Source organism: Halichoerus grypus, chromosome 13 (assembly GCF_964656455.1).
Source record: "Halichoerus grypus chromosome 13, mHalGry1.hap1.1, whole genome shotgun sequence".
Classification (NCBI taxonomy): Eukaryota; Metazoa; Chordata; class Mammalia; order Carnivora; family Phocidae; genus Halichoerus; species Halichoerus grypus.
The window spans coordinates 36,269,887-36,288,708 of NC_135724.1; the positions used below are offsets into that span (position 1 = coordinate 36,269,887).

General features: G+C 46.5%; 1 protein-coding gene across 1 annotated transcript in view; it reads left to right on the forward strand.

Annotated features, from left to right (window-relative positions):
- The first annotated feature begins 1,192 nt into the window (after window positions 1-1,192).
- LOC118533873 (zinc finger and SCAN domain-containing protein 30) overlaps window positions 1,193-18,822 on the forward strand; it is a 508,183-nt gene continuing 490,553 nt past the window's right edge. The window contains exon 1 of the mRNA XM_078060431.1: window positions 1,193-1,223. The gene's annotated coding sequence lies outside the window, so the exon portion shown is untranslated. The remainder of the gene's footprint in view (window positions 1,224-18,822) is intronic.

Here is an 18,822-nt window from a genome sequence, read left to right on the forward strand (position 1 = left end):
TTTTAGATTTACAGCAAAACCAAGCAGAAAGTACAGAGATTTCCCATCTACCCCCTGCCTCCACACATGCCTAGCCTCCCTGCTATCAACATCCCCATCAGAGAGTGGGACATTTGTTATAAGCCATGAACCTACATTGACATATCATTATCATCAACAGTTTATAGTTTACATTAGAGTTCATCCTTGGTGTTATATGCTTTATGGGTTTGACAAGTATAATGATATGTATCCACCATTATAGTATCAGAGTAGTTTCACTGCCCTAAAAATCCTCTGTGCTCCACCTGTTCATTCCTGCTGCACCCCACCCTTGGCCATCACTGATCGTTTTACTCTCTTCATAGTTTTGCCTTTTCCAGAATGTTCTATAGCTAGAATCATGCAGTATGTCACCTTTTCAGTTTGGCTTCTTTCACTTAGTAATGTGCATATAAGTCTCCTCCAGGTCTCTTCCTGGTTTGATATCTCATTTCTCTTTTGTGCTGAATAATATTCCATTGTGGGGATATACCACAGTTTATGCATCCATTCACCTACTGAAGGACATCTTGGTTGCTTCCAAGTTTAAGCAATTATGAATAAAGCTGCTATAAACATCCCTGTGCAGATTTTTGTGTGGGCATAAGTTTTCAACTCATTTGGGAAAATACCAAGGAGTGTGATTGCTAGATCATATGGTAAGAGTATATTTAGTGTTGTAAGAAACTGCCAAACTGTCTTCCAAAGTAGCCGTATCATTTTGCATTCCCACCATCAGCGAATGAGAGTTCCTGTTGCTCTGCATCCTCACCAACATTTGGTGTTGTCAGTATTTTGGATTCTGGTCATTCTAATAAGGATGTAGCAGTGTCTCATTGTTGTTTTAATTTGCATTTCCCTAATGACATATGATGCTGAACATCTTTTCATATGCTTACTTGCCATTTTTATATCTTTTTTGGTGAGGTATCTGTTCAGATCTTTTGCTTATTTTTTTAATTAGGTTTTTAGTTTTCTTATTGTTGAGTTTTAAGAGTTCCTTTTTTTTTTTTTAAGATTTTATTTATTTGACAGACAGAGACACAGTGAAAGAGGGAACACAAGCAGGGGGAGTGGGAGAGGGAGAAGCAGGCTTCCCGCCGAGCAGGGAGCCTGATGCGGGACTCGATCCCAGGACCCTGGGATCATGACCTGAGCCGAAGACAGACGCTTAACGACTGAGCCACCCAGGCGCCCCAAGAGTTCCTTTTTTTTAAGATTTTATTTTTATTTATTTATTTGAGAGAGAGAGAGAGCATGAGTGGAGAGGAGGAGCAGAGGGAGAGGGAGAAGCTGACTTCCCGCTGAGCAGGGAGCCCAATGTGGGGCTCAATTCCAGGACCCCAGGATCATGACCTGAGCTGAAGGCAGATGCTTAACTGAGCCACCCAGACGCCCCTAAGAGTTCTTTTTAACACTCCTGTATCAGATATATATATCGAGCCCCGCATCAGTCTCCCTGTTCAGTGGGGATATATATATTGGCAAATATTTTCTCCCAGTTTGTGACTTGTCTTCTCGTTCTCTTGACTTGATTTTTTTCTAACTACTGAAAAAAAAATTATGCCCATTGTGGCAAGTCTAACAAAGCAAAGATGAATTAAGAAAAATACAATAATCTTCTCTTTCCCTCTGATTGTACCCTTTGAGGCAACTAATCTGAATAGTTTGATTTGTAACCTTCTGTATCTTTCTCTGCCCAAATGCTCATTTTTTTCTTTATCTTTTGTTTAAAAATAAGCTCCTTTATATATTTATCCATAACTTTCTTTTTTTTTAAAGTAAACCCAACGTGGGCCTCAAGCTCATGCCCTGAGATCAAGACTCACATGTTCTATTGACTGAGCCAGCCAGTCGCCCCCGTAATTTTCTTTTATACATTCCCTCTATCTAATACATCACTGGTATATTCCTAGGCAAATATGTATAAATGTAACTTATTCTTTTTCATGGCTGTGCAATATTTCTTGGTACAGATATCATAATCTAGTCAGTTGCTCCTTAATTGTGAATATTTAGGTTGTTTCCAAATTTATTTTCCTTTTCTATTTTAAACAATGATGGTGCTTTTATTCCTGTAGGAGAAATCTCCCAAAGTGGGACTCCTGGGTCCAAGGTGATATGTATTTCTAATTTTTAAAAATTTTATTATGTTATGTTAATCACCATACATTACATCATTAGTTTTTGATGTAGTGTTCCATGATTCATTGTTTGCATATAACACCCAGCGCTCCATCCGGTACCCATCACCAGGATAACCCATCCCCCACCCCCCCTTGTATTTCTAATTTTAATAGGTATTGCCAAATTATTTTCCAAGAGATTGTAATAATTCATACTCCCATCACTGTAAGAGGTGTGCATTTCCCCACGTTCTCATCAGTGCTGGCTGTTAGCAGTCTTTAAAATGTTTACCCATCTATTAGTATTGTTGTTTTTTTTTAAGATTTTATTTATTTATTTGAGAGAGAGAGAGAGCACGAGCCAGGGGGGAGGGGCAGAGGGAGAGGGAGAAGCAGGCTGCCCTCCAGGGAGCCCGATGGGCACTCGATCCTAGGACCCCAGGATCATGACCTGAGCCGAAGGCAGATGCTTAACCGACTGAGCCACCCAGGCCCCCTCTGTTACTATTTTTTTTTTTTTAAGGCTCCAGATTTTGTCCTTTTTTTTTTTAAATGTTTTATTTATTTATTCATGAGAGTCAGAGAGAGAGAGAGATGCAGAGGGAGAGGGAGAAGCAGGCTCCCCACTGAACAGGGAGCCTGATGCGGGGCTCGATCTCAGGACCCTGGGATCATGACCTGAGCTGAAGGCAGACACTTAACCATCTGAGCCACCCAGGCGCCCCTGTTAGTATTGTTTTAATTTGTATTGTTTTCACAACCAGTGGCACTGGGCATCTTTTTGTAGCCATGAGTGTTGGTGGTTTATATCTTTGCCCATGTGTCTGTTAGGTTTAAATGTGGTAGCCTTTTAAAGGCTAGAGTAGGACACAGCAGAACCAGGCACCAGGTTTGTGGTGGGCAGGGTGTCGGGTTCCGCCCTCTGGGCAGCTGCTGTCCTCACAATAGGATGGCGATGCTCACCAGTGAGGCCCCCCCCCCATCTGTGTGTCCACTTGCAGAGTTGCACGTAACCTCCGTGCCTGTCTGTTTGGCATCCTTTTAGACTCTGAACTTACTACATTTTGATCCTCAATGCCTAGTACGTGCTTGGTGCATAATTAGGCCTCCAAAGAGTTGGCTGATTGAATGAATAAAAGCGTCTGCAAGAGCTGACAGGCCTCAGGAGGTGGTGTGTATGCGTGTGCATGTGTGTGCACGTCTGTGCGCGTGTGTGTGCATGTGTGTGCGTGCGCAAAACGTCAGGCACTCAAGGGCAACCCAAGGCAGCCCTTGAGTAGGGGCTGCTGTCAGGAAGCTCAACCTGGGCACAGAGGAGGGGTGCTCAGCAGGTGGGAGCCCCTTGCTTTCTACTTTCCTCTACCTGCTTCGCTTGGCTTCGCTTGGCTTCTCTCTGCTGTCCCTCTCTCTGCAACTTGAAGTAGGAGTTGCTGTCCTTTCCTGAGAAATCCCTCCCACCCACAGCTTGAGGGGCCTTTCCACACCAGGGCAAGGAGATTGTGTTAGATGAAGCCAATTACTCCCCAGAATATTCCTCCCAGAGAAGGTGGATTCTACACACTAACCATTTGCCTTGTGTGTGGCTCGAAAGGAACTGGCTGAACCCCAAAGACAGAGCTCAGAAAAATCATGACCAGCTATTACTGATTAAAGGAACTAAGTGTAGGGGGTAGGAGTGTGTATGGGGGGGAGTCAGAGATCAAGGTGAATGGGCTGGGGATGGGGAAAGGAAATTGAATGGACAACAAAAGCCATTTTATTGATCAATTTTCTCCCATTCATTCATATAACAGATTTTAAACAGGTTCAGGATTCACAAACTTTTGAGGTCAACAAATTCTCCGAGTATCTGGAGAACACTATTGACATCTTCTCTCACAGAAGCATAGGTTATTTGCACAAAAGTCTTGCGTACAATTTGGGGGGACCTCGCCGATCGCCTGAGACCTCTAAGCTCCTTGGTTCTTTGTAGCCTCAGAGGAGGACAGATATTCTAGAGGTAGCTGACTTCTTAAAGGACTATTACCACATTATAATTACTTTTTTCCCCCAAAAGCTAATTAAAGCACCCACAAAGCATTAAAATTTTCTTAGTTGGATTGAGTCACAGTGGAACAGTAAGGAGACAGGATAGAAACGTCTGTTGCCAAAAGCACATGAATGCCAGGTGAAGATTAGAAAAGCCTCATAAGAAAGATAAAAGGCATAGTTTTCACTTTGAACTTGGGAAAAACATCCACTCTGCACAGAAGCAAGTAGCCAAAGTTGAACGTGACAAAAACAAACAACAGGGTTCAGAGCCGTAATCATAGGCATTTAGAGCTGTGGGAACTCTTTAGAAGGTGCATCATGCATTTACCCTCACGGCATTTTTATACATTTATTGCATAATTTTGTCATATTTTCCTGTTATAAACCTCAATGTCTTCTCTATCATCATTTAATAGGAAAAGGCCTTGCAGGGTAGGTAGCCTGGGCCAGGGGCCACGATGTCCTCATGTGACTGTGGACAAGGCAGGAGTGGTGCGGCCACAAGGCCTGGAAAGAAAGCCCGGAAGTGGAGGGGAGGCTTCCTCCTCCATGGAGGGGCCGAGATTTCCATCCTGAGGTCTTCGAAAGGTCCTCACCCTCTCAGGCATTGGCTGTGAGTGCAAATGTCACAGAGTCCTTTCCCTAGGATTTGCTGATCTCCCTTTCTCAATTGCCAGCAACACACTGACTATCCCGGGACTTGGGACATGAGTTATTCTGAATTAATAAATGCCAGCCCTTTACATCCACATGTCCTATACCTTTAACAGAAATCATTCCAAAAACATAACACATGGTTTGACTTTACTCAGCTGAATGGACCATTTTGTTTTGGAGGGATGGGGAGAGATTCCACCAGTGGTTAATGCCCCGGGGGGGGGGGGGGACTGCATGCGGGCTCACACAAGTTCCCAGTATTGGCCTGCTTTGCAGGTACTTTCCAGAAGTACAAAGGAGAATGTGGGGCTGCAGACCTGGAGGCAGTAGAATGAGGCTGCTTTCTTCAAAATTAATGAGTTCCAAGCAGAAGCAATCCTTTCCCACAACGCACAATGCTTTCTCAAATGCCAGAAAAACTCCACCTTTTCCCTTTGTGTCTGCCATCATCCTTGTCCTTTGATTTTCCAGTGGCATCCCAAGTGTTGTCTACTGCTTATGCATCTCTAGCCCAATGCGGCTCTTCAGCCAACCCTTCCACCTCACTGATGTTGAGGTTGCTTAAATATGCAGGAGATGCATCCCTCACTGTCTTCAGGTTTTATCCAAAGCCCACCTTCTGAGCTGAGTGCACTTTTGCCAACATAACAGGAGACTACAGTTCCTCTCTAGCTTCCTTGATATTTTACCTTTTCACTGAATTCCGAGCAGAGGAAATATTTGAAAATCACAGCTTTTGTGTTCTGAGGCTGAAAGTCTTGGTGAGTGCTGCACCACTCATTATGCTGTGGTCTCTTGGCTGCAAACCCATCGTTCTCTGCTCTGTGCGGCTGGGCTGGGACTTGGCAAACCTCATGTTTCCCCCCTGCCCACACCCAGTTAGGCTCTGCCCGTAGGGGGCGCTCGATGGAAACTGAGGCTGCAGGAGGAGGGGATTTTCTCTGGCCCCCTTCTCCCAGTTTGTGGGTTCCTGTGACCATCACTCCAATAATGGCTCACCACTTAGCAGTGACGGTTCCTCCCGGGGGGCAGCTGGATCCTATCTGATCCTGTTTGTAGTTCTCCCAACACTTGTGAAGCCAGATTCACCATACTCCTCTGAGCGACTGCAGCCCCAGCTACCCAATGCCTCCTCCTAGACATCTGAGTTCCAGGCACGGCAGGCTTCTGTCCAAGCTCAGACGCCTCAGCACCCACCAGCCAGTGCCCCCTCCTCACGTCTCTGGGTCCCAGGTCTGGACAGATGTCGTCTTTCTCTGAGCAGCTCAGAAACACCAGCGTCCAGAGAAGCAGCTTGCCCTCTTGTGTCTGAAGAAACGAGCCTTCCCTTGCTGGAGAACTTTCTTGTGAAATGTCTCATGAAATGAAATTCTTTAATAACATTTTATTTTCTGAATAATGTCTTGAATTGTTAAGGTAAGAGGGATGGTAGAAAAAAAACTAACCTTGGACTCTCCTTGCTCACCACCTTGTCTAGCAGTAGATTCATTTGCTGTCCTCAGGCAAACGCCTGGCTCTGTAGTGACCATTGGATACAGTTGCATAGATACAACGCAATCAGGAAGGGTCTCTTTCTCAGTGCACGGCTCGCAATTGGCAAGCAGCTGGGAAAAATCGAGAGCTTGAGGAAGATTAGATTTCTTCTTTCTTTCTTCCTTTCTTTCTTTTCTTTCTTTTTCTTCCTTCCTTCCTTCCTTCCTTCCTTCCTTCCTTCCTTCCTTCCTTCCTTTCTTTCTTTCTTTCTAATGGATGCCTGTAGTATTAGGATATGCAAAAGGAGTCAACATGTCCTTTTTTTTTACGCTTCAAATCAGGGGCATGGCTCCATTTATGCGGAAACTGGCAAGCACCATTACAAAACCCGTTTCATCAGCCTTGTACAACTGCCCAAGAAGAAGGAGTACCTTGTAGTGCATTTATCTGAGAATTCCACATGTTGTCCAACAACTCCATGGTCTGATCAGTCCTGTCATGAGTCACTTTGAAATGGGCAAGTCGACCTTCAGAAAATGTATCATTCAGTCAGACGCATTTGGTCATTGAAAGCTTTTGCCTTGGGCTGGCCACCAAGCCGAGCCTTCCCTAAACACCTCTTCCTCCTCCGCACCCTCTTTCTTCGGAGCTGGGCAGTGGTCAATGGCTTTAACAATAAAGGTCTGAATTTGATGAGCTGTCCCTTCTAAGCTCTGATGTCCTCTACGCTGATGCCTTTTCTTGGTTAAGTTTGCGTTTGAGCAGAGCCTGTGACAAGGGCTTTGCTGCAGGCAGTTTCTTGGGAGGTGATTCCAGGAGAGGGGAGAGTGAGGCAAGGAGGAGGACAGGCAAGTATGAGTGGAGGCTGTCTCTCGGTCAGGACCTGCTGGAAGCATATGGAAGCCTCCTACAGCCATCGTTGGGCCATCTGCTGCATTGCTCCTGGAACATTTTTCCTCTGGCTCCCTTGGCCCATTGATTGCAGGCTACCCAGGGCTCTTCACTGCCTTGGGTAGAGTGGGATAGCCTGGGAATGTGGAAGGGTGCAGCACAAGCTGGAGGGGCTGTCACGGTTCACAAGGAGCTGTCCCCTGCAGCTTGGCTCCCATTAGAGGGGATGGATGGGATGGACACGGGGACCACGTCAGATCAGACCTTAGCTCCCTCACTGATTAGCCATGAAATCTCGGTCAAAAAACCAAACATCACTTTCCTCATCAGATATTATCATCCTAATAGGGATAATAGTACTTTACCTCATGGAGTATTGTGCTCAGTAAAAATTAGCTGTGGTTGTCCGACCATAGTCTCCTAGTCCAAATTGTGTCCAGAGCTCCCTTTTCTCTTTCAAGGCAAGCGCAATTTCTCTGTGCTTCCATATTTCTCCAGGGAAATGTGCAGCCCTGTGTCAGCATCGGAAGTACACCTTCTCTCTCCCGCCACATACATCAGGGGCAGCTTAGCTGCCTCTCCGAGGACTCCCACATGGACTCCGTTCTCCGTTGTCATCCCTCTGCTTCTCCGCGTCCCTGACCTGTGTGTCCTCTGGGCGCAGAGGGGCTGCAGAGCATAAGCCCTCACTATGCCCTCCCATTTCTGGCTGGAGCCCTGGGGGCTGGTGTCACATTGTGTTTTCTTAAAAAAAAAAAAAGTCACTGCAGCTCACTGTATTTTCTTGTAAGTGCTGATATAAACATTGTAATCTTCCAGTACTTAGATTAATGTTGTCACTTTGACCCTTTAATATGGATAAGCTGAAGTGGTTTGGCTAATGTCAGTGTTCAGGGGCCTAAACTTTCCAAATTGACTACAACCATCGTAGAACTTACTTACTGCTGGGAAAAAATGTCATATCTTCTGGCAAAAAGGGATTTATGTAAAAATTTAGCTTTTTTTTTTTTTTTTTTTTTTTTTACCTTGGCTGCCAGGATGCTCTGAGCGAAATTGTGTGTTTCTGTATAATGATTATATTTCATTACTGTTTTCTGATATATCCATTTTTCCCCTCTGGATATTTAATTTGTCTTTTAATTATCCTAATATATAGGGTTTTTTAAATTGTAAGCTCACCCAAATCCTCTTAGGGCAGTGTATAAGTAGAAAACAGTGCATGAATTATTGGATGTGTCATTGTCCCATGAAAATATACAGTTATTGTTGGTTGGTCTTTTTGAGCATAATACTTTTTAAAGCCAGAATTGATTGATTGATTTTTTTTGAGAGAGAGAGCATGCGTGCATGCGAGCAGGGAGGGGCAGAAGGAGAGGGAGAGAGAGAATCAATATGCAGAGCTTGACACAGGGCTTGATCTCACAACCCTGAGATCATGACCCTGGTATCATGACCCTGAGATCATGACCCTGAGATCATGACTTGAGCCGAAATTAAGAGTTGGACACTTAACCACCTGAGCCACCCAGGTGCTCCATCAAAGCCCAAGATTTCTAAAGCCTGTTACACAAGATGTTGGTCGTTTCCATTTTATTAACTGTTTAGTAATTCAGAAGACGTGGTATTTTAGTTAGGATGTTTTTGGTTATAGGTTACTGAAAATCCCATTTAATGCACAGGCTTGAACATCAGAGGAGATTCACTGGGATTTGTCATCCAAGTGCTTGATGAGCCCCAGGAATGCTTTGATCAGTGTTGTGTTTCTGGCTCTATTTCTCTTAGTTTCTTCTAGCTTGGCTCTCCTCTGTGTTGGCTCTTTCTTGAGACTGGCTTCCCTTGGCGGGGGGGGGGGGTACCAGCTCCCTCCGATGAAGGCCCTGTGCTTTGCTCTGCTCGGGCCACGCTGGGAGAGCTCATCCCTGAACCAGACACCACAGCCAGGGGAACGGGAGTGCGTTGACTGGGCCAGACTCATCAGACCCTGCCTGTAGCTGCGGCCCCACAAAGTCCCCAGGTGCCACACAGTTGGCTGGGGGGGTGAGTTGAAGACAGAGAGGGAGGTTTATTGCCATCTCCATCCAACAGGGTGAATGAAAGAACATGGGAAGGATTTTGACCCACCACGAGGAGAGCTACTATAAAACCATGCATTTGCATTTATTTGCCATGGACAATGCCAGATTATGCCCTGATGGGCCTTGTAGGTTCTATCAAAACACTCACTTTTTTGTTGGCCTGAAGAAAGAATTTGCCTTGGGGCACCTGGGTGGCTCAGGTCATGACCCCAGGGTCCTGGGATCAAGCCCCACATCAGGCTCCCTGCTCAGCGGGGGTCCTGCTTCTCCCTCAGCCTGCCATTCCCCCTGCTTGTGCTCTCTCTCTCTCTCTGACAAATAAATACATAAAATCTTAAAAAAAAAATGCGCTCTAGACACTTTGTGCTTCTACTTAACCAAGGAATGTCCTAATTCTTTTAAGAAAATAACCCCTTTCTTTCCCAGTTGCTGCATTTTCCTGTATCTAGTTATAATTTACATCGCAGGAAGCATTTAGTAGAGGGCTCCCAGAATTTATGGGAAAGATGCCCAGGGAGCGCATGCGCACATATGCATGCGCACGCTTACATCCAGCCCCACAGCAACCGCGTGCTTTTCCTCGGGCATGTTTTTCATTGCTCGACTAATCGTAGGACAATGGCCTCTGTCAAATGCCTTTTCCTGGAAGAGTACTGTGGCTTTCACGTTCCTTTGCAGAGCTGTGGCTTGGCCATAGGCCGCAGCATAGACAGCGTTGGGTTTGTGAGTAAAATGATCCAGGGCGGAAGAATGAATATATTGGCTGCGTGAGGATGGAACGTGCCCCGGGAGACGACCTTTGCCATTTCTGTTCCCTGACTCAGATGTCCTGAGAGCCTGGCCTCTGCTGGGTGGGGCCAGGCTGCCTGTATCTCACCAGGGCTGGCAATGAACTACGAACCTTTGTGGCGTTGTCCTCAGTGAGGAAAACCAGGCCAACGTAGACTGAGATTCTCTTTGTAACAGGAAAGATGCTGTGTATTCCAGGGGTTGTGGCCATCTTTTTGGTAATTACTGTCAACTGCTTAACACCTCTCCCCACCTGTCTTCATTTCTACCTAAAAAAGCAAGAATGACGAAATCAAAAAGGCCATTTGTTGAATCCACTGTTTTGTTTTTTAAAGATTTTATTTATTTATTTGACAGAGAGAGAGAGACAAGCAGAGAGGGAACACAAGCAGGGGGAGTGGGAGAGGGAGAAGCAGGCTTCCTGCTGAACAGGGAGCCCAATGAGGGGCTCGATCCCAGGACCCCGAGATCATGACCTGAGCCGAAGGCAGTCGCTTAACCAACTGAGCCACCCAGGCGCCCCGAATCCACTGTGTTTTTGCTGATGGTATAAGACACCTGAGTCGCCAGGACTGGTTCTCGCTCTGGGAAACATTGCTATACACCCATGCCAAAAAATGCGAATCTGCACCCAAATGGAGTCAGTGGTGGAGATGTACGCAGGTGCTTCTGTGAGCGCGGCCGTAGGGGTGCTGAGGAGGACAAAGGAAGGGTCAGTCAGGGCTGGGGAACCAGACCAGCTAGAGGGCTCACCCTCAAAGAAGTGGTTAACCCTTCAAACTAAAGGTTCCAAGGATTGTGGGTAGCTCTGGATTGTTCTGACAGGGACGTGAAGCTCCGGTTCTTGGGGCCCAGCCTGCTGATCAGGGCCCTGATGCAGAAGCCCCATCATGTGAATGTTGTGAAGATTGGGATTTCTAGAAAGGCCCTCAGGTAGGCTCTGGGAGAACAATTTCCAACTTACCGCAGTCTGGTCTTTAGCAAAAGTCTCGAAGATTACTCAAAGGCTATGTCCCCAGCTCCACCTGCTGGGGATTAAACTGGGAATGCGGGAATGCTGGTCCCTGGTCTCTGGCTGGGCCCAGGGTCTGCAGAAATGCTCACTTAATTGCAGTCTCAAGGTGAAGCCATGACCCTGCTGTTGATGAGGACATTCACTGTGTGACACAGTCTTTGCTTCCCCGGGCACCCTCAGGAGAAATGTGACCTACTTGAAGAGGAGGAAACGGCACTTCTCAGCATGAGACTTATTTTTATCGTAAGGACACTGTGAACTAAGTAAGCGTCTCTCGGTGCTGGAAGTTTCTTAAAGCCAAATGGGAGTATTAAACCTGTTTATAGGGCTTTATTGTATGCATTTTTGTATTTACTAATTCCTGGCTCCATTTTATACCTTTAGCCTTGTTTCATTCCTTCTTTTTCACCTACTTTTTGCTTATGTTGCCCTCTTGCATTTTATGTATCCTTTTAGTCTGCCTTCCGGGGCTGTGCTAGAACCATTGCGGTTGTTAAATACCGTGTTCAGGAATTTTATGATCCCCTTGTTCAACAGTTGATGGCTTGAAATCAACCAGGGTGGGAGAATTTACACCATGGATATAGGCAGACGCTACAAAATAGATCTTTCTTTTTCTTCCAGAGAACTAGTTTACCAACATACTACTATCTCTATCTTATCTAGAAAAGACAGTCTTAGTAAATATGTTTTTAAAGTATTATTTTTAAAAAAAGTATTACAAAAATATCTATCTTACTTAAATATTATATGTGTTTTTTTTTTTTTTAATTTAAGTAAGTAAGTTGTACTCCCATTGTGGGCCTCGAGCTCACAACCCCAAGGTCAAGAGTTGAATGCTTTACTGACTGAGCCAGCCAGGCACCCCTTATTATGTGTTTTTAAGTCTTAAGAACAGTGGCCCTGTTTTGGGTCCAAAAATGTTTCAAGGGTAAATAAATTTATGAGATTGCTTTTTATTGATGACAAGGGAAAAATGGGATTCATCCAAAATATGCCTTCCGGTCAACTTGGCTATCATGCAGCTCTTCTATAAAGGAGCATATTTATGTATGTGGATGTGGTGAAAGCTGTTTACATTTCTGTTTATCACAGTTTAAGTTATACTCTGGAAGAGCTAAGTTTTTGGTAAATCTAGCAGTATTAGAAGCAAGTTGATATCCCATTCAATGTGTGATGGTTGCTAAGGGACCATTCAATGCAAATTAGAAGTAATAATAGCTCTGGTTTAAAAGGGCAGAGAATTAGGACAGGGAAGGGAACATGAGTCCCTACAGAAGACAAAGGTTTTGCAGTGACAAATGTGGATGTCTGCTACACAACTCTTCTTTCTGCGCTGTCCGGTGACAGAGAGCCAAGGAGGAACGGGGACAGCACAGGGACGAGGAAAGCCACAGTCACTCCTGGCAGGGGCCCAGGCTACTCTGGTCTTGGCTTACCTTGGAATAGGGGCAAATTACTACAGAAAGCATGTTTGTTACCCAGAGCTGGAAGCTCAGCAATTGCAAACTTCGGCAACAGCACGAAAGAGAAGAGAAAAAAATCTCTGGCAGTAAAATTGTAACTCCTGGGCCACAAACAACCAAACCAAAGGCAGCTGGAAAGTGCCCCAAACCTGAAGAGCCCCCAAAGGCATTGCAGTGGGGCGGTTCCTTGACTGGGGAAGAGCTAACAATGATTGCTCGTTTGCTGCAGGACTGCACTAATAAACACTTTCCTGGTATGAACCCATTTAATGCTCACAACAGACAAAGAAACTGAAGCATGGATGGGTAAAGTCCCTGCCCGAGGTGCTCAGTGAATAAGGGGAGCTAGGATTTGAGCCTCTGCTCAGATCAAGCAGAAAGAAGGACGCGTGTGGATGGTGGTGGTCTGAGCTGCAGTGATCAGGGCAGGGTGCAAGTGAGGATGTAAGGAGCCTGACAACAGTAAGAGAGAGAGGCTGATGCCAGATTGAGGGGTGGGGACGACACAGGGCCCAGCTCAGGAGGTCTACAGGCTGAACCAGAGGAAGACAAAACCTACCTCCAACACCTAGACAGTCTGCTATCTTCTGGCCAAATCTCACGATGTCCTGAGGCCATCGCAGAGCCCCCCCTACTGTTAAGGGCAGCTCCAGGTGGGGGACTTGAGGGGTTGGGGTGAAAGGGCCAGCCAAGGCTTGCTCTCTTCTCTTTGGTAGTTCAGCATTGAGAGAGAGGCTGGGCAGTTTCTAGAGGGGACTGTGCTGAGCTGCATGTCGGGAGTGGTGACCTATAATCCAAAGGGTGCATTATTATCACCTTATTGGGCTGGGGATTGGGACAGAGATTCAAGCTCCTGAGACGGTCAGGAGCAAACCCAAAACTGAGCTAAACCTTAGGGGAGAAAATGGGAATCTCCGTGTCTTTGGAATAGAGTGAGCACCACAAATTGGTTGGATGAACACAGCCTTGGTTCTTCCTTGTGAACTCCATCTATTTATCCCTGAAGCCCACTACGGCTTATCAAAGAGCACCAGGCACCATATTCTTCCTGATGCTGGCAGGAGTTCCATCAGGGGCTCACAGAACCAGCCAGGAGGGTCCTTGGCTTTGCAAAGGATGGAAGTCAAACATGAGACAGCAGTAAGTGAGAACAGAGTTTATTGAAGACATAGGTAGAGCAGATGCAGATGGAACACCAGGGAGACTCAGAAAAAGGAGCATGAGTCTTATCTTTGTTTGGGGCCTGGGGTTTTTACTGAGGACAGTGACCTGGTGTATGTGTCCTCTCAGGCATCCAGGGACCAGTTAGAACAAAGATAAGGGCCCAGGGGTTATTTCTTGGAGCCAGGGGTTCTTGGCACTGAGATGTCCAGCCCTGGTGTTCTGAAATACGTTTATGATAGATTCGTCTGGTCATTCTCACCAGGTCCTTCCTTAGATATAACCATTAACTCCTATCCCACTTACAAGGAGGACATACGCTATTTGCATTACAAGGCATGTGTAGAGTGGGGTGGGTGTGCAGGTCCTAGCAAGAAGAGAAGCAGGACAAGGAGCAAAAAGATTTTTATGGAGTCCTTCAGTTTCTCTGTCTCATTATTAGCTGATGAAAATCTTTTTGTGGATTACTGGTCAAGTAATTACAGATCAAAGCACCATACAAACACACCAGGGGCTAGGCCTTCTGTTTGAGGAGCTCCTCCTGCTCGTTTTTACAGACCCCTGATTTCTCAAGTGACTTTGGTGTTTCTGGGTACACCAGCACTGAAGACAAGCTCTGGCTTATGAGAGGTGAGCTGGAGGTCGGTTGCATCCTCTCCTAGCCACCCCCCGAAGGACCTGTGTCTTCACGGAACAGTTTTCTCTTTCCTTTTCTTTTTCTTTTTGAAGATTTTATTTTTAAGTAATCTCTTTAATTTTTTTAAAGTAATTAACCCAACGTGGCGCTCAAGCTTACAACCCGGAGTTCAAGAGTCCACCGACTGAGCCAGCCAGATGCTTCTCTCTCTTTTTAAAAAACAGTTTTAGGAGATACAATGTATATAGCATAAAATTCACCTGTTTAAAGTATACAATTCAATGGTTTTTAGTATATTTAAGGACATGTACATACATGACACAATCCAATTTTAGAACATTTCCATCACCCCAAAAAGAAATCTCTTGCCCATTTGTGTTCACACCCCATTCTTACCCCCAGGCCTAGGCAGCCACTAATCTACTTTCTGTCGGAGCAGTTTTGTATGCTGGTGACACAGTTTGTTGTGCAAACACAGCATCTGCCCTGCACCTGGGGTGAGGGAGAACACGGACACGTTGACTGCTTTTGTGTGAGCCAACGTGCAATCCCACAAACTGAAAAATTTGGTGACCAAGTTAATGTGTTAAAAAATACAATTACTATTGCTTGTCACCTTTGAATATATTCTGTGAAAGATCCGTTCAGAACGATTGGCTGACTTGAAGGTGCAAACTTTTAGATTGCCAGATGATTGTAGAGGGGCCCTTGAGAAAGTACGGGGAGGGTCTAGATTTTTGTTTTCTATTTTCTTTTCCTCTGAGATTCCATGTCACTGATGGAACGCGTACCCTTGGGTTCTCCTCAGAATATGAGCTGCTATTACCAGGCAGCCGTCATGAGGAAGTTGGTCCTACATTAGACTCCGAACATCATATGCATTTGGATCTTGCCTGTAGTATTTGATTCGTGGACGGCTCCCTGTCCTTTCTCCGGCTGACCCTTTCCTCCTGCGGTTTTCCTCCACTGGACATTCCGGATTCACCCTTGCTGCAATTTCTCCCATTTACGGAAACCCTCACTTTGACCTGGTTTCCCCTTTGGATACTGCCCATCATCCCTGATTCCCTTTTCAGAAACTTCTGTGATGGAATTGTCTAAGGTAGCCATCCCTACCTTGTCTTTGGTTCTCTCTAGAATTCGCTCTGGGCAGGGCTTTGTACCTGCCACTCCACCAAAATGGCCCACGGTGTTGTTGCCGGTGACCTCCGTGTCGCCAACCCAATAGTTGACCCTCAGCTTCTCGTAGCTTATCGGTTGCATTGACACATTGATGATTCTTACCTTCCTGAGACACTTTCTTCTCCTGGCCTCTCGAGCCCTACTGTCTCTTGCTCTTCCGTCTCACTGCCCTTCCTGTTCAGTCTGCCATGCTGGTTACTGCTTATCATCTCTCTAACACGTTTGAACATGTTGGGGAGCCCCAAGTCTTGCTTCTCTACCTCGTCTCTCTCCTGCCTGCGACACCCCCTGTGTGACCTCATACAGGCTACTGGGCACATTAGATCCTATCTCTTCTGACTTTCCAATTTGTACCTCCAACCCACCCCATCCTAAAGCTGTGGGACTCCAAGAGAACTGTTCATGGAGATGCTAGAAATTAGATGCACGGAGTGAGGGAGGGGATGTGACAACAGAAGCAGCGGTTAGAGTGATGCAGCTGTGAACCAAGGAGTGCAGGTAACTTCTAGAAACTGAAAAGGGCAAGGGAACGAATTTGCCCCTTACAACCTCCAGAGGGAACAGAGCTCTGCCAACACCTTGATTTTAGCCCCATGTGACTTATATTGAAATTCTGACTCCCAGAACTGAAAGATAGTAAATCTGTGTTGTTTTAAGTCATTAAGTTTGCGGTATTTTGTGAACGTCAGCAATAGGAAATTAATCCAGTGGTAAAGCCCATGTTAAGGTGCTCATCTCCCACCTCCTGTGCTGATGGCCTTCCTGTGACAACTCTGAGCGGGTGATGAAGCACAGTGATTCCTTGAGCAGCTTGAAGAGCCCCATGCCCTGGCACGAGCCCTGGGCTGCCACAGAGGCGTGGTAGGCGATGCGAGGTGGGAGCCTCTTTCCAAACAGTATGGCCGGGTGAGGCGTGATTCAGATAAGGACGGCTGCCGGAGTTTTGAGACCTAGAATCCAGGCTGGTCAGTGCTTGAGAGTTAGGGAGGCCACTTAGCACTCTCTGCCTAAGTGCTAACGGGACCTTAGACTTGGGATCAGGAGGCCGCGTGGAGTGGGACAGTGGGACCTCAGGCACTGAACAGTGCTCCCCGGTTAGAGCCAGAGCAGAAATGAGTGGGGTGCATGGGTGGGGAGGGCTGGACTGGCAGGCACGCATGAGAGCCCCGTGGCCGTGTTAAAGGCATCGGAGTGAATGAGATTTGGGGAATGCGGTGGTGAGCCTAGGCCCCTCAGCTTAGGGCTGGTGGGAAGGCTGGGTGACCTGAAATACTTCTTCTGATGGGACTGCTTTAAGAACGGAGGTGGGCTGCCAGGTTTGGAGGGAAAGGATGTCAATGAAGGCAGCTTGTGGAAGCTGAAGAAGATGGAACAGTTGAAATGATACGGAAGCTAATGTTTCCCACCATCCTCGTAGTCGATTTAATAGAGTCACAACAATTTACAGGTCATGCAAAGTCCTACTAGCGCTGGACTATGACTATAATATAAGGTCACATTTCCTTCTAAATGCCCAAATTCTAATAGCTCAGTGGCTCTCAACCTCGGCTGGATTACTGGAATGACCTGGGGAGCTTTGAAAAATCCTAGGGCCTGGTGCACCCCCAACAGGGGTCCTATCCGTGGCTTGGCGTGTCAGGAGGCAGCCTGGGCACTGGGATTTGAAGAAGCCACTGCTAGTGGAAGCCGCACCATCTTACCGTGTGTAGATTGGATCTCTCTATCCCACAGCTATGCCCACGGGTTCCCCAGGCACATGCTCACCTGGGCTTGGGGCGGCGCCCCCCATGGTCGCTGGCAGCCTCCTGGCCGTGCTGCTGGGCCACTGCCTCCCATTCTGGAAACCTCCGGCCTCAGGAGAGGCTGGTCCCCCTAAAGTTACAGGCTCCGGTATGAGACAGGCCCTCTTGTGAGTCCCCACAGGGCAGCTGTGTCCCAGGCCTTCCTGAGGTCCCGGGTCAGTGAAAGGGAAGCAAGCCAGAGAGCAGCTGACAAGCCCAAAAGATTAGGTGGCTTCTGGGGCCCGCAGAGCCAGGCCTGTCCTCAGGGACACTCACAGGACCACTCACTGCCAGGAAGAGCCAGCTTGTCCCCTGGCCAGGAGTGCTCTGGACATCACCGCCACTCAGAGAGCAGACCCCGCTGCCCCAGCTGGCTGCCTCCTTCTCTCACCCAGCCTCAAGGCCTTGCCTGAGCTCCATTTCCAGCCCCAGGATGATGGACAGTGGGAAGGTCCACTCTCTAAGGGGGTAAACTGGCCTCCCCCTTATGGCCTCCAAAGATATTAGAGTACAAGTGTGCAATGTGGGCACTTTCAGGGTAACTGTCTGAGCAGCCTGTGGCCTGTAGAACAGCCTCTTCCAGTGGTGGGGTGGAGGCCAGAATCTGAACCTTTGCTGTGGACCCCAGCAAACAACCACCCAAATAACCCAGACAAGAGTAGGTGGGAGTTCACAGCCAGCATCCATTCAGACAATGGCCATGTGTTTCCCAAAGAAACAGTCTTTAGAGGGGCTCAGCTTACAGAATTATAAATACAAATGAGTTACAAAAATAAATATTTATATAGAATGAGAAAAAAACAACACAACAAACTTCAAATTGCAAAAGGCTGAAAATGCCTTAAGTAGCACAAAATGCAGGAAAATAACCTAAGGTTTTAATTAATCAACAGCCTGACACACCTTTATGTTTTTCCCTATTCTTTTGACTGCATACTCCTTGATCACTTACCTTATTCTACAGAAAGAAGAGAAAGATCATACTTTCTATTTGGCATAATTTCAGATTAGCATAATTTCCTTTAGCATGACTGATGAAAATTTACTTCAGCTGGAACTCCAGATGTCATCAGGACAAGATGCGTCAGATTTATTAAAATGGAGTCTGACATGTTGTGATACATAAAACTCACAACTCCACAGAGATGTCATCAGTGCTGGGAGTATTTTATAGGTTTACGTCCCACAAACAGAGATTCTGGAAAAGCTCACCAAAAGAAGAGAGAAGAGTGTGGTATGTTTATAATTGTATAAGCTTCATTTATCGAGACTGTTCCTGACAAGAGAGAACATCCATTCTGGTTAGGCTTGATGAGAACTGAATCCACTGCTTACAATTTTATATGTCTGGTGATTCAAGGAATTTCCCACAGGCCAGCTCCTGGCTTGGGGCATTTCAAACTTTGTTTCTCCTCCTACCCACATCTTTCTGTTGCTGGAGGCCCCAAGATATGCTCAGCTGGCAGTATGGCCATGAGCTCTCAGCTTCCAGGGGAGGGGAGATAGCCCTGTCCCTG